This window comes from Typopeltis vanoorti, chromosome 20 (genome assembly GCF_054136105.1).
Source record: "Typopeltis vanoorti isolate ZY-2024b chromosome 20, IOZ_Tvanoo_1.0, whole genome shotgun sequence".
Classification (NCBI taxonomy): domain Eukaryota; kingdom Metazoa; phylum Arthropoda; class Arachnida; order Uropygi; family Thelyphonidae; genus Typopeltis; species Typopeltis vanoorti.
In genome coordinates, this window is record NC_143568.1 from 18,021,717 (window position 1) to 18,045,281 (window position 23,565).

At 36.7% G+C, this 23,565-nt stretch overlaps 1 protein-coding gene across 2 annotated transcripts in view; it reads right to left on the bottom strand.

Annotated features, from left to right (window-relative positions):
• Positions 1-7,105, bottom strand: part of LOC150095260 (E3 ubiquitin-protein ligase rnf146-like) — a 78,115-nt gene extending 71,010 nt beyond the window's left edge. The window contains exon 1 of one of the 2 annotated variants that reach the window (XM_090410788.1): positions 6,969-7,105. The gene's annotated coding sequence lies outside the window, so the exon portion shown is untranslated. Of the gene's footprint in view, positions 1-6,865; positions 6,946-6,968 lie in introns of those variants that run through there. The other variant, XM_090410789.1, reaches the window with a different exon arrangement.
• Between the last annotated feature and the right edge of the window lie 16,460 nt (positions 7,106-23,565).

A 23,565-nucleotide genomic window follows, 5' to 3' on the forward strand; every position in this document is an offset into this window, starting at 1 on the left:
GACCTAAACAGAGGAATAAGCATAGATGGTGAAAAACTACAAATCCTTATGTTTGCCGATGATCTAGTACTGATATCCCACAACAACCCAAAAGACCTAGAAGAAATGTGAAAAAATATACACAAATGACGTAAGATAGGCTTAGAAATGAATCTAGAAAAAACAAAATGGATCAAAAACATCTACACAAGTGACAGTCACCTATGTATTGATAACATCCCTATAGAACAAGTTGACTCCTACAATTACTTAGGACAAACAATAAAAATGAATAACGATTTATCTGAAGAATTAGCAAAAAGAAAGAAAGCTGCATGGCTATCATTCAACAGACTAAAAGAAACACGTACTGATCCAAATCTTGACATCTCTGCGAAAGCAAAACTATTTAATAGTGACATTCTTCCATCACTCACATATGGATCAGAAACATGGAACACAACAAGAAAAGAAGAAGATACTCTCAGAATAACTCAGCGTGCAATAGAACACAGGATTTGTAACATCAGAAAAATGGAACATGTTAGAAACACGGAACTAAGAAAAAGATCAGGCATAAAAGATGTAACTGCAGTATATGAAAGCAAGATGAGATGGGCAGGTTACATAGCCAGACTCAAGGATAACAGATAGACATATAGAATACTCAACTGGCAACCAAGAATAAAGAGAAAACCAGGAAGACAACCTAAAAGATGGGAAGCTCCACTAGTGAAATCTATGGGTATAACATGGAAGAGAGAGAGACTCAAGATCGAGATCGTTGGAGGCATCTTTGTGAACCTGCACTCATGGAAAAATCCTGAGTGAAACACAGGTCCATCAAGGTAAAACCTAGAAATAAATTTATTATTATTACACAGGCATCTCTATGGACTCCGAGGACTCATCATAGGAGACCCAATCTATCCACACAATCTATCATACCTCTCCTGGCAACCCATTCCACTCATTCACAACTTTCCAAGCAAAAAATCTTGTCTTTGCGCCCCTACTAACCACACCTTTATTCAACTTCCAGGGATGACCCCTTGTTCTTCTCCCACTAGCCAAGTGCTGAAACATTTCCCCTGCATCAATCCTATACAACTCTTTAAGCAACTTAAAAGTTTCTATCATATCCTGTCTTTTTCCCCTATCAACTTCTGCAATCCACACACCTTCAATCTCATAGGGAACATTTCACAGGCCACTCACCATCTTGGTCACTTGCCTCTGAATCCTCTCCACTGCTTCCTCATTCCCAAGGAACCCAGGGGACCAGACTTGAGCACAGTAATCCAGATGTGGGCATATCAAGGCCTTATAAAGTGGAATAAAACTTCCTTATCTCTACATGTTAATGCGCTCTTCAATAGCAAAGTAATTTTATGGGCTATGTTAGCAATATGTCCTCTAAACTTTAACTCTCTGTTTACCACCACCCCTAAATCTCTAGCTTCATCTATTTCCTGGAGTACAGTGTATATGATACACAGCTTGTACTCTATTTTTCTCCAAATGCATAACTTTACATTTCCCCACATTAAACTGACACGCACATTATCTTTTGCTCATACTGACAGCCTATTTAAATTGTTCCTGTAAACTCTCTACATCACTTGATTAACTGAATATTCCCTTTCAGATTATTTCCTATATTGTTTATGTACAAATTAAACAGCAATGGTCCCAGCACTAAATCGAGTAACCTGTTTCTGCCTCGATTCTGATCCTCCATATATCACTTTTGGATATCTGTCCAGCAACCACCCTCTTATCCACATAACCAGTATCATGTCCATTCCCATTAGTTCTAATTTGCGTAACAGAGTTTCATGCTGTATTGTCAAATGTCTTTCCAAAATCTAGAAAAATCGTGTAGCCATTTCCTTTAACCAACTCAACTGTTACTCTATTATAAAAAGTTAGTAAATCACTAAGGCATAACCGACCCTTCACGAAGCCATGCTGATCCTCATACACTATCATATTTTTAACTACCCATTCTTGAATTCTATTTTTTATCAATTTTTCTAGTACTTTAACCACCATGCCTGAAATACTGATTGGTCTATAATTTTCTACTGCAGTCTTAGAACTTCCCTTAAGCAAAGGAATTATTTGGCCCTCTTTCCACTCCCTTTTAACTCTATCAGAGCTGAGACTTAAAGAGCCTAGTCAGAGGCATTGCCAATTCCCTTTCACATTCTCGCCAAACCCTAGCTGATATGCCACCTAATCCCATAGCTGTATTTACATTGAGATTCTGCAATAATCTAAGAATCTCCAATTCTTCCACCTCTCTTCCCACATCCAGTGTCTGTCACATATGTTAAAGCAGTAACCTCACTAGGATGATATGCCCATGTAGAATGGTCACTCAGTAATTCTATTATTTTATCTGCTTCTGTCTCCTCGTGACCATCATCACTCATTAAGGTCATTCTTAATCTTATTTGCCACATAACAAAAGAGCTATTTAGGATTTCCTTTTGCCTGCTTAGCTAGATTCTTCTCATAATCTGATTTTGCCTTCCTTGCTATGCTGGTCACCAATCTTGCCTGAGCCTTGTACTGTTCATGAGTTTGCTGGTCACTTTTCTCTTTATATATCCTCCACAGCATTTTCTTCTTCTGCAGCTCATGCTTAATGATATTACTCATCCATCTAACTCCTATCTGATTAACCCTCCCTTACCTTAGGCATACAATTTAATATTGCTTTCCAATAGATGACCCTTAACTATATTCCATGCACTACTAATATCCTTACCCTGCAGTGTTTTATGCCATGGCACTGGTTTAAGCTTCATCCTAAGCTTATCATAATCACCTGCCTTGTAGTTCCACATATACCCCTTCTCGACAGAATATTCCTCATATTTTACAATCTACAAAGTCAAGACTGCATGGTCACTTTCACCAATTGGAGGACATGTGGTCACCTTAGTTATTGATAACTCTTCTGATCCTATGACTACATCCAATACTCTCCCACCCCTAGTCCTCTCTATCACATTCTGCATTAATCTCTTAGTATGTGTATAAATTCTATTTCCTTCCTACCATGTGATCTTTCTTCCTTCCAGTCTATATCTCCATAGCTGAAGTCCCCCATAATAATCACTCAACCTGCACATTGTGGTAATATCATAATTTTTGCACCCAGAAAACATAATTTTGTTCACATTTTCATTAAGTACTCCCCTAATCATCGAGTCTCCATACATAATTTTCTCCTTAACTTGTTTTTCTTGTTTGTTCAGCCGGTCTTTATTATTCCTTTGGATTGCCTGCTTCTTTCTATTTTCAGCCCTGCTAATCTCTTGCTGCTTCTGCAATTTTTCAATTTTGCATGCTGTCCTATGAAGGATAACATTCAAGTATGCAATTTCTTTATTAATGTCCACATAAATAAATAAATTTACATAAATAATTCTTTTAGCAAGCCATTTCTGGCTATTTTTTATAGCTAATAAATTTAAGTTGTATTCCTGGAGCACAGCCTCTCTACCAGTCTGTCAAGTACATCAAAATGTACTAATTTAAATGCAACAGATTAATTTAATTTCAGCTTAATTTTTTTTTTGAAAACTTAAAAATGAACCGTTTCAGAAAATTAAAACAAAACCCATTTGTCAGCATTTAAAATTAATTTAGAAGCTAAGAGAGGAATGAATATCACAAAAACAATATTAAACAAAATAAAAATAAAAATAATAAACAGACTGACTGTTCATGCAAACAACATGGTCTTAAATATAAACTTAATTCTAAACATAGTACCATTAAAAATAAAGAGGGAGACAAACAGATAAATATAAATTTAAAGAAGGTTATTAGGCTTTTAAAATACAGGTTGATCAAAATTAAAGTATCCCTGTTTAAGGCCTTGTGGTGCAAAATTTTGCAGGAATACACTGTGCATCATGTGGAAACGATAAATGAGGGGGAGGGGGATCCAAAATTCACCACTGGGTGGGGGGGTGCTGTGTGATATAACAAATGCAAAGCGACAAGCATAAATAACACATTTTTATTCACTACTACTATTCACAGGCTGTACTGTTCAATGTGCTTCCCTTCCCAGTATGCCACAAACTGTATCCCCTGCACAGTGTGTTCAATGGCAGAATGCAGCTGGTCAGAACTGATGTTGTGCACATGCTGCATTTCATTGTTCGCATTTATTAGGATGATTCCATGTAGACAAATCGGCCTTCAGGACACATGCAGTTTACAGACAAAAAATAATAGTGGTGGTGGGCAGTAGATGGCATTGGTGTAGATGATAGAAATGGATGGAAACAGTGGAGGCAGACAGTTGTAGAGTAGGTTCTGCAGCATGTGTACTGCAGGAATCCTTGGAAGTGTCATGAAATAATAATAAATCGTGTTTGAGAAATCCCCAGATCCAGAAGTCACAGGGTGTCAGATCAGGTGAACAAGGCAACCATGCAGTGGGAAATGCACAACTGATAACTCTAGGTTCCAAAGAACCGCCTGTACGGATCAAACAGGATACTCCTGTATGGAGGGCCCCCATCCTGCATGAAAATGACTGAATCCATGCATAGGTACTGCTATAGCTGTGGCACAACAAAATTGTTTATCATATTGCAATACTTCTTGGCAGTAACTGAGCAGATCACAGGACTCAACTGACGAATATCCTCAATGGTAAATGAAGCTGTAAACCTGCACCAGAGACTGTAACTTTGGGTGAATGCAAAGGATTTTGTCAGACTGTAGCAATTGTGGGTATTCACAGCTCTGTTCAGGTGAAAGTGAGTCTCATCTCCCCCAAAAAATCATCTGTGGCCATGCAGTATCCAACTCCACTTTAGCAAGGAATGTTAAAGCATATGGCAGTCAACTTTCAAAGTCTTGCAGGTGCAATTTCTGTGTCAGTGTTATTTTGAATGGGTAGAAATACAGAATTTTATATAGAATTTTCCAGACAGTTGTGTGAGGCACATCCATGTCATGATACAGCATGTGTACTGCAGGAACCAATGCTGTTATTCATGGCCTGCTCCCCAACACAGTAGCAACTTCACTCACTTGTTGTGAACTGATTGGTTTGTGATCTCTGCCAGAAATAACTGCCAGTGATCCCCTTTCTTCAAAATGACTAATCATTTGTCGCAGAACACATGGAGATAGTGGACCTTGTCGACATTTTTTCTGGTGATAAAATTCATTAAGTCCAGCAAAAGCATTCAATTATTTAGGCAGTACAGCTTCATGAGCAAAGCATTTTGGGGTAAGGTTAGTGCCACCACTGGATGGTATTCACAACCAGAATGAAAGGAAAAATCCTGTGTTTTTCATTTTAAATGCTCCTAGCACTTGCCAAGTTGAGTGATATCCAAATTCCATGCATTTGGTGGTTACAATGCCCCTGCTGTGAATTTTAGAATGATTTTTTTTTTTTTTTTAATCAGATATATAGCTTCCACATGACACATAATGTGTTCCTGTAAAGTTTTGCAAGCAAGTGGATCACTGAATGGTACTGAACAAGGCCTTAAACAGGGATACTTTTGATCACCCTATATATTGCAGGACTATACAAAAAAGGCTAGAAAAAGAAAAAAGGAGAAACTAAATTCACAGAAAAACCAATTCTGATCTAATCATGAAGGATAGAAATTAGCAATTACAAATGCATTTTTAACTGACACACTTGTTAATCAAATAATGAGGACACATACGTAAATAGAAGTGTGTGCACACACAAAATTATTGTAACACTTACTTTAAACCAAATAAGACTTCAATAACTGTTTATATTAAAGCAAAAAAAAAAATCTGGCAATTTTACAGGCAAAACTGTGCTTCCATTTTTAAAGGGTCTGAAGCTCCTGACATTTTATGAGATAAACAGCACAAACAAAAAGTCAATGATTAGACATTACTTAAGAATGGCCTTTTACCACTCAAAGCACAGTAGATAATTAATTAGTGACGCTAAAGAAAGAAAAAAAAACGAGTTCATATATTTCAAAATGGTTGTACAGATGTAACAGTGAAGGTTGACATCTAATTACTCATGAATTAAAATATCGTCAAAATATCTTAAATAACTAACGAACTAAGGTGAATTCTGAATTTTACAACATGTCTATATTTCATATAATACTTCTGATCTAGATAGACTTGTAAGTTTTGGAAGGTGATATCATATTAAAATTTCTCATGATCATCGGAATTCTGATTTAAATCAGGCTCTAGATAAAAATAAAAGTAGACTATTTGATAGCATGCATGCGAGGAATAATTTTAGGTTACCATATAGTCGAAAACGGCTCTGGATTCAATTGTTATTATATAGGATGAAATCAATATACATGGATTCTATTGAAAACTGTGCAGATTGCTAAACTGATTAATTCATTTAATAATAATGTAGTAATATTTCCATACAATTATAGCGTATATAATAATGTCATCTGTTGCAACAATTATTATAACCACTACACTCGATAAACATAGCACTCTATGCGACCATTAAATTAGCATCTTATATTTATCAATTGAGTGGACTATTAAAGAGACAAGCTAAAAGGCATTTCCCCTAATATAATCAGCTGTTTCCACATTAAAACAGCGAGAATGTATATTCATTGAGCACAGTATAATTTAACACTTTTCCCACTTTCAAAACAGTAGTCTGAATTCGCCTTTTTTCCCCCTTTCCCTCCATAACATCGTACTTTATTCTAGCGTCTTGTCATTGTTGGATTGCTTGAAGCAAAATAACCGGATTATTTACCTTACTATCTCCTGCTATTAACTTTATTAACAATAAATCTAGGTCGCGTTTCTTGGACAGATAGACATAAATAAATAAATAAATAAATAACAAATAAAATCAAACCTATTTATAACAAAAGCAATACAGCTATATTTCCTAAAATATGTGAATGACACATGCCAATAACATACACCCAACGAAAGCTTCTAATTTGAATTAAACTTACAACATTCACCTTCTAAACTTCGTCGCACCCAAGCATAACATGATTAAAAGCGCCCCATGGGAAGTTTTGCCAGGTGAATATAATAACAGTCGAAATTACTGCATTATTTTGTGAAGTAAAGGAAGTTTAAAATGCTGATTGAGGATAACATATTAACATAACCATTTAGCCATGACAATCATTTTTCGCACATGTTCTCGCGCAAAATGATGCCTGATAACACAGACTAACTAATTTCTTTGGTGAATTTTCATAATTCAGCTATGTTGATCAGGGCCGTCGCCAGATTAGATTGCGCCCTGAGGCAAACAATTAGTAAGGCAAACAAACATCAAGTAAGGAATGTCGCAGTCACACCATATCTTGTATACACACCGGGATATTTTAGATTGTGATGTCTAGGCTTTGGATGGCTCACTAGAGAGCAGATCTTAGGAAGTGGAGTAAACAAAGTTCTGTTATATTTTTTGAGAACCTTGGCTAATTTTTGAGAGACTGAGCTTATGTATGGAATAAATATATTGCCTTTAATAATAGTATTCATTTGTTCAGTATGGCGACTAGGAGGATTAAAGAGGTATTTTTTTAGTAATTTTTTGAGAATAGCCATTCAGTCTGAAAGTAGATCTAAGAAAATTGATTTTTTATGAAGTTCATCTGGTCGTCAAGAAGAGAGTGAGCTCTATTAGGCTTAAAACAGTGCACTATAAATTACTCTAATTTTAAGGTAGAGTAATTTATAGTGTCTATAAATCTATAAATTACTCTACCTTAAACGTTGCAGGGAATTCTCCATCATTCCTAAGTTCCTCATAGTCAGAGGTCATATCAACTCTTTACTCTACTTTTAATAGTAATTTTGAATTGAGCAAAAAAAATATGGAACACATTGCATTTGATTTGATTAACATCAATTAATGACTTTTTTTTGTTGGTGAGTCTTATTGGAAAAAAAAATCAGCTAGTGCCTTTTATTCCGGGAGTAGACGAGGCTGTTTTTTTAGTCCTATCTAACTTTTGGAGACTGAGTGGGCAGTTCAGTCTCCACCGGTACCCAATCAGAGATAGCTGGACCAAGGCTATCACTAATTAAGCGGCACGCAGTGAAGAGAGATGGTTCAACAAATGCCGCCATCTCGTGGTCCCTAACCGTAACACAATATATTTAATGTCTGAAATAGTGTGGGTTCTACGGTCGATTTTCTTGAGTTTACGGGACGAAAAACCCGAGTTTCCGGGAGAAAAAACCAGCTTGCCCGTGCCAGAGATCGACTAACCCGGGAATTGGTCGAAAAAAGGCTTAGAAAAATTTCCTCTAGTCACCGACTAGATTCGAAACCAAGGTCTTCTTTCGTGAGGTCAAGCGCCGTGGTGTGCAAACGACACATCCACTGAGCTACACAGGTTCCTTGGATAAGTCTAATATTGAAGGTAGATACTTTATGCACTTCTAGCCCAAGCAAGCAGCACTAACTTCATCTCTTAGTCGGTTTCTTTGTCTGTTTTAATGTTATTTAACGCCGAAAATATGGCCTCGAAAGATTATGTAGGGGAGAGGGATTGTGACTAAAGCGATTGCTAGATTTTGAATGAAGCTAAAAGTTTCCAGTATTCTGTTCCAAGCATTTAAAAATTTTTGTTCATGGTGGGACTCTTCATTCTACAGGCGATTACTTTCCAGATCCTCAAGTTGAGACCTTATGTCGACAAACAGCTGACCTTGAGCTCTGCTAACTGCAGCTCTTATCCTTCAATTTGTAGACATTGGAAATCATTTAATTCCATAGCGGTGTATACTATTACATACGGATACTTATTTTAATTGTCTGTTCTAAACTGATTAAATCTTCCGCCATCTTGATCATTTATTGAAATTTATTGTTGTCGGGTGTTAGTGAACGCTGACACGCCAGTGTCACAGGCTCGCCATTACAGGTCTAATTATTGTCTTAACAATATCTCTGGAATGGTAGTGAATATTTTAGAATACTTGGTAAGAACTCGCATACAGAAATGGATAGACAAACAGGCAATATTATATAAGGAGCAGCATGCGTTAGTAAATCCATGATGAAAGTAGTTTTAGGAATTTGCTCATATTTTATAACAATATTAATGCCGAGTTGGATAAAGGAAATAGATGCACTGTGATAACGTTGGTTTTTGCTAAGGCATTGATAAGATATCACACGAAAGGCTGTTGCGTAAACTATTGACTTGGATCAAGGGAAGGTTGACAGACAGATATCAAAAATTGGTATACAGTGGGTGTGAATCTGTCAGAGTTAAGGTAACCTGTGGTATACCAAAGAGTTCAGTCCTTAGATCATTTTTTTGTTGTTTACTCTATACATTAATGTATAGAGTAAACTTGCGAAAATTGGGACGGCAATCAGGGATGCTGCTTCAACACTTACAAAATAATATGAATGGGCAGGAAATTTGGCCAACGAAAATTGCTGTCTCGGTTTAATGTGTTATGCACATTGGCATAATGAAATTTCCAGCGGCATATTATGGACAATGAGGATGGGATCCCAAGTATTGTGGAAAATTGAAATAAAAAAAAAACGTCCAGAAGAGAATAAGATAGAAACCATACGAGTGCAACTTGGAACTTAAGAACAATGTTGAGAGCTAGTAAATTAGAAAACTTGAAGGAAATGGTGAGGAATAAATTGAATGTGGTTGGTCTAAGTGAAGTGAGATGGGAAGATATAGGAGATATTGAAAGTGATTGTTATAGAATTATATATTCCTGTAGAACACGAGGAAAAATGGAGAAGCATGTGTTGAATGAATAGGTTAAAAATTCGGTAGAAAAAACAATATATAAAAGTGACAGGGTGATTATGAATAAACTGAAAGCAAAGCCTGTGGACATAATGATTATACAGATATATACATATATGTCCACAAGTGACCATGATTAAAATGAAGTAGGAGAGATATATAATCAAATAAAAGAGATAATGGAAGAAGATAGAACTTAAAGGTATACCATCTGGATGGGAGATTGGAGTGAAAAGGTAGAGAAGGGAATAAAAAAGATATGGCCTTGGAAAAGGGACTGAGATAGGCGAAAGACTTATAGAGCTTTGTAAAAGACAAACTAATTATTGGTAATACTTGGTTCTAACTTCCAGGAGATATCGCAATATACCAGATTAATTATATGTTAATAATAATAAATATCTTATGATGATACAGCGTCCGTAAGTCCCTTTTACGGGAGGTACAGCACCATCTTAGTCCCCGGAAATTTTATTCGGGCTCTGAACCGGCATAGCTGACGAATCAGACCTATGGCTGGGTCAGTACTGCTGACTGTAATCCGTGTGTATTCACGGGGACGGTTTGCCTGCTTCCGGGACGAAAAACCCCAGGATAAACTGGCGGAAAAACCCTGCTATCCACTCCCAAGACTGCGAACTTGACTATGAGTGAGGAAGATCCTTAAGCTACCTCACGTCATCGACAGGAATAGAACTTAGGACACTCCTTCTCCAGGCATATTGTTGCGAAGTGTATAGCCACTAGGCTAACCACGCTGACTATATGTTAATACAAAACAAGTATAGAAACTCTGTAAAAAGGATATCAACATACCCAGGAGCTCATATTGACTCAGATCATAATTAACTTATGGAATTAAGAATACGATTTAAGAAAATAAACAAATGTAAAAGGCCTAGCTTGCCGAGTGGTCAGCGTATCCGCTCTCCAGCTAAAACGCTGCGAGTTCGAATCCCGCCGTGGGCATGGATGTTTGTGATTGTCTGTGAAAATACTAATAGTAGCGGTCGGCGGTAGATGACGTTGGTGTAGATGATCATGATACACGCAGCTGGTGGAGTGGTAGATACGAAGAGTTGTAGAGTAGGTGACATCCCTCGATGAGTCTAGAATCCCAGAAGGTGTCATGTAATAATAATAATAATAAAAAGCAAGAAAAGTGGAATCTATAAAAACTCGAAGGAGATGCGGGTAAGAAATTTAGAGAAGTACTGGAGAATAAAATAAGAATCAAAGAAGATATTTCTGAAGAGATTATTGATGCTAATGCAGAATGGAATCAACTGAAAAACTTGATATATATGAAACAGCTACCAAAGGAATAGGTTTTGTGGAAAGGAAAAGAATTAAGAAGAATTAATTCACTTGTAATCATGAATTACAAGTGAAATGATAAGTAATGAAAGGAGGAAAAAAGATGGAAAAATGTAAACAGTGAAGAGGGAAGTACAAAGTATTAAATAATGAACTGAGGAGAGAAACTGATAAAGGAAGAGAGAAATGGATAAAAGCAGAATGCAAAGTAACTTAACTGAAGAAATGGTTAAAAGGGGGCGATACGATAAAATGTTTGAAAAAGCAAAGGAACTTTCAAATATTTAAAAAAAAGCATACGAAATCTGCCATTATTAGATAAGCAAGGGAAATTAATTTATGATATTGAAATACAAGTCGAAAGATGGAAGGAATACATCAAAGAACTTTATGCAAAAAATGAAAGACCAACTAAAATTGAAATAGAAGAGCAAAATGAAATATAAACAGAAAAAAGAGGTCCTGAAATACTAAAGAGAGAAGTAGAAACAGCAATTGAGGAATTAAAAAGTGGAAAGGTGGATGGAATACCTAGTGAAATCCTAAAACAACTGGAGGACAAAGGTATAACTGAAACATGGATACTATGCAACCTCATTTACAAAACAGGAGAATGGCCTAAAGATGTCACAGACTATTCTCATACCAAGTGAAAAGAAAAGTAATCCTACTGAGTGCAGTGACTACAGAACTATAAGCATACTCTGTCATGCCTCAAAAGTACTGCTATAAAATACTTTTGAGGATATTAAATCGACAATTGGATAAGAGAGTGGAGTATTTTCTGGGGGGGGGGGGGATGATCAGTTTGGATTTAGAAAAGGCAGAGGAACTAGAGATGCAATTGGAGAAACGAGGACCATATGCGAAAGGAATATAGAAGTAAATAAAGAAGTTTGTATATGTTTCGTCGACCTTGAAAAAGCGTTTGACGTGGTGAAATGGGAAAATCTGATGGAAGTGTTACGCAAAACAAGTTTAGATTGGAGAGACCGAAAGTTAATAGCTGAATTATATATGAACCAGACTGCCATAATAAAGACAAAGGTAGGAAAAACTGAAAATGTGTGATTACCAGAGGTGTAAGACAGGGATGCTGTCTGTCACCGACGCTCTTTCAATATGTTTGCAGGAGAAATGATAAAAGAAACATTTGATGAAGAGAAAAGAGGAATCACTATTGGAGGAAGAACAATTCAAACAGTGGCAAATTTTCCATGCTTGTTATGCTTGCTGCGCAAGCTCATTAATTGAGGAAGAAGTAATATTTATTTGTTAATAAATGCATGCATTTATAAGCATTTCATTTAGGCTTTTATTTTTGTAGACAGAAGACGTTTTAAACTTGCCCCGCAATAATTGAACTTTGCGTTGTATATCGAAGGCCGCCTTACTCAATCTACCTTGGCTTGCTCGGTTGTTGGAGCATCCAGATCCTTGCTTCAGCACTGTGATTTCATGCGCGCGCATAGCCATTTCCGCTCCCTTCACGTCATCTCACCCTGTTGCTTAAACACGGGCCATACACAAAGTAGCTCTAGCCAGTGAGCATCAGCTAGCCTTTACAAGTGTGCATGTTGCTTGGGAAAATTAAGTTAAAACCAATTTTTATGACGATGTTATTGACCAATTCATAAAGAAGAACCGTAGGGTAGAATTTGTATCCAAGTAGCTAAATTGAAAAAGATAGAATATCATTTGTAAAATAAATGTTGTATTTGTATGATCAAATGTACATAAATTTCTAAATATATAGTTTTAAATGGTCAGTAATTCATTATTTCGCTAATCAGACTTCAATCACACCTCTCACTCCCTGAATGATAACAAGAGCAAGCATGAATTTCAAGACCAGCATTCACCCCTGAATGCAAAATATTAGATTCACAGATTATCAACCAATATTAGCTAATACTGAAGACGAAAACTACAGCACCTAATGCAAAAATTTGAAAGTATATGCAAGAAATGGTATGAAAATTAACACAAAGAAAACGAAAGTGATGAGAGTTTCAAGGAAACCAGGATGTGTCAAGGTGGTGATGAATGGAGAAAGCGTAGAGCAAGTGAGACAATACAAATACCTTAGTAGTATAACACAAGAAAATGGAGAATGTGACATGGAAATCAAATTGCTGTATTTAGAGAATGACCTTATAGTCAGAAACATGGACAATTGAGAAGAAAGAAGCTAAAATGTTGGAGGCATCTGAAATGTGGTATGGAGAAGAATGGAGTGAACTGAAAAAATTACCAATGAAGAAGAAAGGAATTTGCTAAAGACTATAAGACAAAGAAAGCATAACTGGATAGGACATGTATTACGAGGAGACAGCCTAATGAAAAGAATAATAGAAGGGAAAATTGAAGAAAAGCGACCAAGAGGAAGGAGAAGACTAATGATATAATGGGCACAAGAGGATATCAAGTAATGAAAGAGGAAGCAAGAGACAGAGGAAATTGGAGCAAGAGAATTTGCTGTGTGCCATTGGACCTGTCAAGAGACAGAACACTAATGATGATTATATTAACAGGGCTATGCTACAAGAAACTGATGAAACTAGGGATCTTGACATAATGGTGGATGGGAATTTGAAGTTGTAAAAGTTGCAAATACAACTCGCAGGATAATTGCGATGTTGAAGCGAACCTTGACATGTAAGGATAAGGAAGTCATTTTGCCTTTTTATCAGGCCTTGAATTTGATCTCCCTGGTTCCAAAGGAATAAAGAAGCAGTGGAAAGGATGCAAAGAAGAGTTAACGAAGATTATATCCGGATTATGGAATTTAGATTATGAGGACAGATTGAGAGTATGTGGATTTCAAACTCTGGTTAGCAGGAAAAAGAGTGGTGATATGATAGTGTTTTCTAAACTTCTGTGCGGGTGTTATAGGATATCGTACAATGAAATTTTTTGTTATATTAGAGGCGGTGAGAGAATACCAGGGAACCATGGAAGTGAAGTTGGCTTACAGTCAAGAAAGCGGTAAGAGCTTGGTTGTTTCTCTCACAGGGCAGTGACTGAGTGAAATAATTTGCCTTTAGGGACACTGAGAGCATCTATTTCAAATGACTTTAAGGGAATGTAGGACAGTTGGTTTGGGTGATTTTTAGCCTCTCTTGGTGAGTCCCTGACTCCCTGAAGGTTTCAGATAATAAGTGAAAGTTTCCTTCGAGTGAAATAGGTGCAATATAATACTGCTGTGAAGAAAATATCGTTTTAAAACTCTGTGCGCACTTATACACAAACATCAGATCTTTTTCTCTTACAGAGCAGTGAGTGAGTGGAAGTTTACCTTTAGGGGGTAGTATAAATATACAAAGATATATATATATAATATAACACCTTTTATTACCTTATAGAAACTAGCGGGCTTCTTTTGCCCTGCCTGACTTGAGGAGACTGAGTGTGCTGTTGAATGTTCACTGGTAGCCAGTTAGAAATAGTTGGTCCAAGACTATACCTAATTATACATGGCAACGAGTAAAGAGAGGCAGTTGACAAATGCAACCATCTCGTGGTTTCTTATCCTAAAGCTATATTTCTTTCTGAAATAACATGGGCTCTACGGTGGAATTTCTTGCATTTATGGGATGAAATACTTGCTATCCTGTGTCACGGATCGACTAACTCGAGAACCGGTTGAAGAAAAGCTTAGAAAAGTTTCCCTACTCAGCGACTTCGGTTGAATTATATATGTTATCCATCTTCGAGAGGATGCAAACGCCACTTCCACTGAGCTACACAGTCTTCTTATCATATATATTGATATTGAAATTGCCTCACTGGGTAAAGTTGATTCTGTCTTCTTCAATTTTTAGTCAAAGTCAATAGATTACAAATTCCAATGTGGTGTAGCTGGTTTTGAAAGTCTTTAGGTGATAAAAGATTCTTGTCTGGTCTTAGACCACTACTATGATTATTGAAGTTGTTTGAAAAAACGCCATTCTTGATCTAGAAAAGTTTCCAGATTATCTCATCCATTGCTTACTGGCAGTACATGCAGAGATAAGTTAATCACCTTTAGTGGTTTCAATTCACCTTAAAAATGTAATCTAAGAAAATGTTCTCTCATACATCAGTGGGAGATGCATTCTCGATAAATTGGATCAAACTAACAAACTCCAAATTTCACAGTTGGGATTTAGCACTCTGGTAAAATAGATGATCACTGGGCATCCATCACGCATATCTGCTTGGCAGAGGATGTAGAGCGATTTGTTGCTCCATAACACCACTGTCCAAGCTTCGATGTCCTACTTTACATCACTGATGATAATGATGCATATTGTGGTCCTATCATGAAAACCTATGTTGTGAGCCTCAGTTTGGAATGTTTTTGTGCAGGTTCCAGTCGATGCCCGGAACTTCACACTCACTCAATGTGTCAGCGAACAAATGGCAGTTTTACATATCTTTGGCAGCCTACGGTAACATTCAGCGAGTGTGGCGAGTCGTCCATTGCTTGCAGCACTTGACACCCTGTGTTTCCATCTTAGTATGGTATCACTGAATGTTGACCTGGGATGCCCCAATTTGATAAACAGATAGGCCTCCTATCTGTTTATCAAGATGGCATCCTATTATAACACCTCTTTCAAACTCCAATTCCCATCTAGCAGTTATTTCAACCAGACACAGCTGCAATGATTTGGGAGCATCATATTCCTTCAATTTATACCAGCTACAAACAGATAACTTGTTACATGGCAGGATGTACCTTGCCCATGGGGGGGGGGGGAGGTCTATTGACTTTTCCAAAGCAGTATATAGTACACTGGCACTACGATTTGAAAACTTGTAGATTGTATGTTTTTAGGAAATGTATCAGATGGTGATAACGTTCCACAAAGGAAGTAGAGGGAATGAAGAGAAAGAAAAGTTTGGAGTTGAACTATGAAAAGTATTGAATGGCTGATGTATACATTTAAACAAATTGGGAGGTATGGCATGGGAAACATTGAGACCATGAAATATATGTAGAAAATTCTAGCTGAAGAAACCAAATATCCACGTGAAATAGGATGGAATGAACTCATGAGAAATAGGTCATCAACTGCTCTTTTTCATTGAAGTGAAATACTTTTAGGGAGGTTTGAGGAACACTATCCTAAATTTTAAACTATATAATTCAATGGATGGATTATTCCGATTCATACAGCTTTAATAGCTGTCTGAAGGTAGAGTAAAAAAAAAAAAATTAATTTCTTGGATACTAAGGAGGTGACATTTTGAATACGTTCATGTCAAAAAAATATTGGATTTGAGTTATCCTAAGAGAAATTCCATCATATTTGACAGATATATGCATATTGTCACCTGAGTTAGCCGATCTCATACGGAAGTAGAGGTTTTTTTCACCCGGAAACTCAGGTTTTCGTCCCCCCCAGAACAGGCAAACCAGCCCATTGAACACACATGGATTACAGTCATGAATATATCCCAGCCATATGCTGGTCCCAAAACCGAATAAACTTGGGAGATTGGGGAAGATATTGGGGGATAGAGGGTAGTAAAAATATTCCTCCAGGAATACTTTGTGGTCAATACCTACAGTCACCTATGGTCGGAAATGACTGAAAGGGAAAACCAGACAGAGCTATGCCATCAGAAACAGACGACATAGGAGGCAACATAATAGAAGTTGCCTTTTAGCTTAATTGTTCTGAAAGTCGGTGCTGTAGAGTTCATAAACTTGAGAGAAATGCCATCAAGCCAAGGAAAACTTTTGTTATTCAGTCTGGAAAAGAATTCAGATCTTTTTTTTTTTTTTGCAAAAAAATTAAAGGGACACAATGTTGTGCATCTGAAATGACAGAACCTTTATAAGAAATAAAAGCAAGCAACCAGAAGATTTACACTGTTATCCACAGAAAAGCCAAAGCACCATCTCAGAGCAAAAGAGATGGAAACAGGAAAACAGGGCTGGACAAAAAATTATGGACAACAGCTTTGACAATAGATGAGAAAACTACTTTTTGGACGAGTTCCTGCTTTTGTCCCTTTCAAAGACAGGTTTAGATGCACTTAAAATTTTAAAATAAATAGGAGAAAAGGAAGACTGCAATTTCAAAGAAAAACTGCAACATGCTGAAAATTTAAATTAAGGGGATAAAAATCCCTTATTTCACAGCCAGTATGCAAAACTCTGAGATCGAAAACTACAATCTAAGAGTTTCATTGGATTCGCCGTTCGGCGAATCCAAGCGTAAGTGAACACTTTGTAGTACAACACCAAGGCAACTCGAAGCAAAGGTGGAGAAAGCTCCCTCACTATCCTTGATATTTTCTCATAATGTAAAACACAGCTCCTAGGAGATGTAATACTGCCTTACATTATGAGGAGAGGTCACTACCCAGACCGGTTTCAACTTTTTTGAGGTCTCATCAGTGAGTAGGTAGAGCTGGATGATATCAAAGTTTAAGTGAAAAGAACTTGCATACCTTCACTATACAAATACCATAAAGGTGTGCCTGTATATTATAACTAAGATAAAAAGCCAAACGGCTATTTTTTCTGGAGAAGTTAATTTCTTCGGCATGAAACTTTTAGATCGTAGTTTTCGATCTCAGCATTTCGCATACTGGCTGTAAAATAATAAGGGATTTTTAACCCCTTAATTTAATTAACTTTGCCAAAAAATAGCCGTTTGGCTTTTTATCTTTTGCTGAAAATGTGCCAGAGCTCTTCAATGGCTTTGGCACGCTTGTTTGAGAACCAAGGTTTAAGTGGAATGAGAGAAGGAATGTTTTTATACTGCTATGATTAAGTGATTTGTTTAGTGCAAATGTTTGGATCAAACCATACATTTGCAAACTTAAAATAGTTCAACTAAAGAAATGAAGCACAGAAATGATGAAAAATCATCCTGCCAGGTGTTCTTATGCCAAAAAACTTTCTAATAAGAATGGCTGTGTGACTGTTGCTCCATAGCAGAAGAAATCAATGCTAGATGGTGATCTGAATTGCCCAGAGGACAAAAATTCATAGTATACTTAACTTATTAGTGAGGAAAGAACTAGTGTTTGGAGCGTGATTAATTATCTGGTCAGGTAGGCATGTGAACAATTTGTGTGGGATCACCAATGATTCCTGTAAGGATGGGCATCTCTGCTTGATGAATCACTGCAGGAAAATGTAAGCCAATTGGAATTGTGGATATTAAAATCTTTAAAGGAAGATACATCATTAATAGGAGAATTGGACTAGGGATAATCAACATTCAAAGAAAGGAAATAAAAATTATTTGGAATGGATGGTGGCATTGAGAGATGGCAAACAAATTTGATAGAATGGGGAAGAGAGAGATCTTTTGGCAAAAGAAGTTTTAAAAAGTGGAGATCCTAAGGATGCAAGAAAGTTCAAGAATGTCTGAGAAAACTGAAATGAGTAGTGATTGTAAGAAGTAAAATTTAAGTTTGTTAGAAAAAGTATGTTGTAGTTTTGCAGATTAGAGATGAAAGGTTCATATTGCTGAAGTTGGAAGTGAATCTGGAAGATTTTGGGGAAACTTGCCTTTTCATTATTGTTTATTGGGAAGAACATGAAATACATAGTAAGGAATTCTTTACTAAGACATACACATGGAGAATTTCATGACCACCTATCAAACTCACTAGACTTCCTCCAAGCAGACTTAGACTGCCAGAAGGATTATTTGCTGGCAACCTGGGAGCTCCTTAAAGCATAGCAGTCAGGTTCAGTTCAGCATACTATCTAGTAGCCAGTCTATAGAATAATTCTTAAAAAGGAAAAAAAAAATGTTGGATCTCTCCAATGAGATCTGATAACTTCACTCATACTGCATATTGGGAATTAATGGAGAATAAGTGATGCCCTCGATGACTTTGCAGCCTTGAGGTCTTTTTTTTTTTTTTAACACACAAATACTCTTTTGCACCAGGTTACCTTTATTGTCATTTTCTAGTCTCTTCAAGATGCATTACAGAAGGACCATGAACTGATGAAAGGAAACTAAGTAGAATATCAACAACCACTTCATGAATTGATATGCAAAGCTAAAGTGTCGTGAGACAGGAGGATATGACTATGAGCAAGCAGGAGTCATATGGGCAATTGAGTAAATCTGATGTAAGTATACTACTGCATGTTTATAGGGTATTAAAATCTTTGCTGCTGTTATCAAACCAAGTCTGAACAGACAGCAAGTTTGCTAAAGAAAGATTGTGTTTTAGCAATCCACTTATCTATTATAGCAAGGTGGGAATGCTTTAGATAAGATGCATACACAGTGGTATATTTAGATTTTTATACAGACCTTTGATAGATTGCTGCCTAATAAGTAATTAAATTGAAACAGATAAGGCTAATAAAGCTTGATGTGCTGGATTGGAGACTGGCTGTCTGATAGGTGTTATACAAGTTGTGTATGGGAGAGCAATATCCCAGAAGAGGAAAGTCACTATTGGTGTGGCCCAAGGATCTATTTTAGGGCTTTCTGTTTAATTTGTATGTTAATAATATTGGGAAAAGTTTAATGGTAATGCACAGTTATTTGCAGATGAAAGTTAGGAATAACTATGAGAAGTAGAGCAGACGTGAATAAACAATAAATGGAAAAGTGAGTGGGGCTAGCAGTTCAAGTCCCAAAGGAATGTAAGGTGGAAACTGTTCCACTCCAAAGGAGAGGATAAGACTAAAGCTACAAATTACAGGCCAATCTATGTATCTGGGGTTGTTGTTAAGGTATTAGAGAAGTTGGTGGATTATGATGGTCAGCACAGGTTTGTTAGAGGGAGGTCATGTTTTAGAAATCTGCAAGGAGATGCAGGACCAGTGGTGGCCGATGAAAATTTTAAGTGGGGGTGCTGCATATACAAAAAATTTTATTTTTCCCCTAATCAGTAACGAATTTATTAATAAATAAATTTACATATTAAAAACTGCTTCATTAAAAATATCTCATCCTCACCACGAACAAACACCAATAATAAAAGTTTCATATCAATAGCAATGATAAGAGCAAAGGAATATCAGCGTTAGATCGCAGTGCATTTGTTTCGTGTAACGATAACTGAAAAAATATAATTCTTTTCATATTTTCAACAGTGACACTCATCATAATTCAGCCTTTTATCTATAATAAATAAATAATTATATGTTATTTTAACAAAATAAAATAAGATTTATTATTATTACGGGCAACTCCAAGGAGTCCTTAAACTCATTGAGAGAGGCCCCATCATGTCCATCACAACTATTCGACATTTACACAGTATCTGTCATAATTTTCCTTGAACTCATTCACAGTCATAGCACCCACAATAGACTCTGGCAGCTTATTCCACTCATTCACCACTCTAAAAGTAAAAAAAACCCAGCTCTAACACCATTACTAACCACACTCTTGCCCAGCTTCCATGGATGTCCCCTAGTCCTCCCACCACCAGTCCTATTCTCAAAAATATCCTCTGAATTAATCCTATAGAAACCCTTCAGCAATTTGAATGTCTCAATCGTATCTCCTCTTTTCCGCCTATCAACCAATTTCTGCAACCCACAAATCTTCAACCTGTTTTCATAAGGTTCATTCCATAGACCTGCTATCATCTTGGTCACTCGCCTCTGGATCCTCTCAACCTCCTCCCCAATCAAGAAGAAACCTAGGTGACCAAATCTGGGCACAGTAGTCGAGATGGGGTCTTATCAAGGCTCGATACAGAAGAACAATAACTTGCTTATCTCTGCTCGTCAAAGTATTCTTCAGCATCCAAGTAATCTGATGAGCTGATTTAGACACTTTTGCAATGTGCCCCCTAAACTTCAACTCCCTATCCACCAACACTCACAAGTCCCTGGGCCTCATCAATCTCTTGGAGTATAGTTCCACCAATGTGATATACTGCTGCTAATCTTTTCACCCTAAAATGCATAACCGTACATTTTGCCTCATTAAATTGACATCCATTCTCCTCAGCCCAGACCTCCAATCTATCCAAATCATCCTGCAAAATTTTGATATCTTCTGCATTCACTATTGCCCTACCCAACTTTGCATCATCAGCAAACAAATGAACCATTCCTCTCAGATCCTTCCCTATATCGTTAATGAACAAATTAAACAGCAGTGGTCCAAGAACACAACCGTGCGGCACACCACTAGTCACAGGCCGTCTTTTGGACTCTACTCCTGAGTAAACTACTCTTTGGTATCTCTCCATCAACCACCCTCCTATCCATCTCACCAACCCTATATCCATTCTCATATATTGCAGTTTATGGATTAGAATTCCATATAGTATCCTGTCAAAGGCTTTAGCCAGGTCCAGCAGTATACTATAAACCCATTACACTTATCCAGTTCAGCCGTCACAGTGTTATAAAACCTGAACAAGTTATTTCTTTCTCCAAGACCTTGACGACGACTCGTGATATGCTGATCGGATGGTAATTTGCAACAGTAGTCTTGGATCCTTCCTCCTTTATGCAGTGGAACTATTTTCCCCTCTTTCCACACCTTCGGGACTAAACCAGACCCGAGACTCAGATTAAACAACATGTTCAACAGTGACACTCGTCATAATTCAGCCCTGTATTTATAATAAATAAATAATTATATGTTATTTTAAAATAAAATAAGATTTACAAAAAATAGTTCACCACGCACACGCACCAATAATGAACGTTTCATATCTCACAGAAACAAAGTGTTTAAGCATACTAAAGATACACTGCTGTTTGGGCAGTGTCGAAATGACGTAATGTGCAATGACAAGCACAAATGAATATTGGCGTTAGATTGCAGTGCATTTGTTTCATGTAATGATAATTGAAAAAAATATAATTCTTTTCATATTTTCAATGGTGACACTCGTCATAATTCTGTCTTGTATCTATAATAAATAATTATATGTTATTTTAACAAAATAAAATAAGATTTACAAAAAATAGCTCACCACGCACATGCACCAATAATAATAAACGTTTCATATCTCACAGAAATAATGTTCATAAGCATACTAAAGATACACTGCCGTTTGAGTAGTGTGGAATGAAATAACGTGCAATGACAAGCGCAAACGAATATCGGCATTAGATCGCAGTGCATTTGTTTCGTAATCCAAAGCGTTAATAGAACAATTCCAATTATTAACTATTCAATCAATGTCGAAATATAACCTGTAACCTTTAACATGTTGTATTACATTTATATAATGTTGTAAGCATTGTTATTATTTATAAACACAAACAAAATTTAATTTTTTCTTTTTTCCTTGGGGTGCTGCAGTGTCGCAGTGCTTATGTACGGGCCGCCACTGTGCAGGACTGGCTTAAATGGGGATGTGCCGCTGTTTGCCAATGATACAAAGTTGAGAAGAATTATGAGAAGTAGAGCAGATGTTGTGGCCTTGCAGGAGGATCTACATAGAGCTCTCAGTTTAATGTAAGGTCTTGAAGGTTGGTTGGCAAAGTTGGGATGCAGGGTATATAATTAATGGAGAAATTTTGAAGGAGGTAGAGGATATGAGATTCTGGGAGTGATTGTGGACAGAATCTTGAAGTTTAAGGGTAACATTGCTAAAACTGTAAGAACATCGAAATGAATTATGGCAATGAGGAGGAGGACAGTGACATGCAGAAGTAAAGAAGTCACGATTCTCTTGTAGAAGGATTTGATCAGGTCACATATGGACTACCATGTGCAGATTTGGTTACCTGGTTGTTTTCAGGGAGATGAGGATGTATTGGAGAGGATTTAAAGAAGATTTACTAAATCAGTATTAGGTCTATAGAATGTCAAATATAAGGAATAGATTGAGGGAATGTAACTTACAGAGCCCTGTAAATAGAAGACAGATATGAGTGATACATAAGTTGGTGACAGGTTGTTACCAGATTAATGCAGAGGATATTTTTCATGGAGTAGAGGAAGGCATGGGTGGAACTAAAGGCCATCCCTGGAAACTGTATAAGGAGGGTATGAGAAGGGGAGTAAGAAGCATGTTAACTGCATGGAATGCATTTCCTGAAAGTGTGGAAACTGTGGATGGGTTTAAGGCATGGTTTGATGATCTTTTTGCATGAAAGAGTTTAGACCTCTCATAATGAGTCCTTATACTCCATGGAGGTCAGATGTTGATAATATATCTTTATTTTCTAATTAAAAAAGTAAACCAACATTTAAACTAAGAAACCAGAGTTTCTAAGAGTGATAAGCATATAGCATACAGAACTTGCTTTGTCTATAATCACTGAGTTCTTGATGATAAATTAAGATATCAGAATATATAGAGGAAGCTGTTATCACTTTCAGAAACACTAGCAAAAATGTAAACAATTTATTCCAGATGAGTCTTTGACTCGATGAGGTCTTGGGGTAATAATATTTGCTTCATTAGAAAATACTGATATTTTCCATTACTGTTACTGAAACAGTATACTTTGTAATATTTTTCAATCAAGCAAATATAATAAACTCAATTATCTAGCCATTAAATGACAAAACTTTCAAATTAATTGGCT